Here is a 211-nt window from a genome sequence, read left to right as displayed (position 1 = left end):
GCTGTGGGTTGTGCTATCTCTGTTTCTGGTTCTCTGGGCTGGACTGGTACGCAGGTCTCATGCTTGCCTTGGAAAGGAAAAGTGTGGACTTTGTAACTGACCAAGCATCAGGGTGAGGGTGAGCAAAAGGGCCAGGAGAAGGAGGAAGAGTGTAAAGGATGGCATGAGCTCTGAAACTCTTGGGCATTCAGCAGCCTTCCCCAAGAGGTTC

The sequence above is a fragment of the Vidua chalybeata genome, chromosome 8 (genome assembly GCF_026979565.1).
Source record: "Vidua chalybeata isolate OUT-0048 chromosome 8, bVidCha1 merged haplotype, whole genome shotgun sequence".
Taxonomy (NCBI): Eukaryota; Metazoa; Chordata; class Aves; order Passeriformes; family Viduidae; genus Vidua; species Vidua chalybeata.
The sequence above is the reverse complement of the archived record's forward strand: the minus strand, read 5'-3'. Positions refer to the sequence as shown.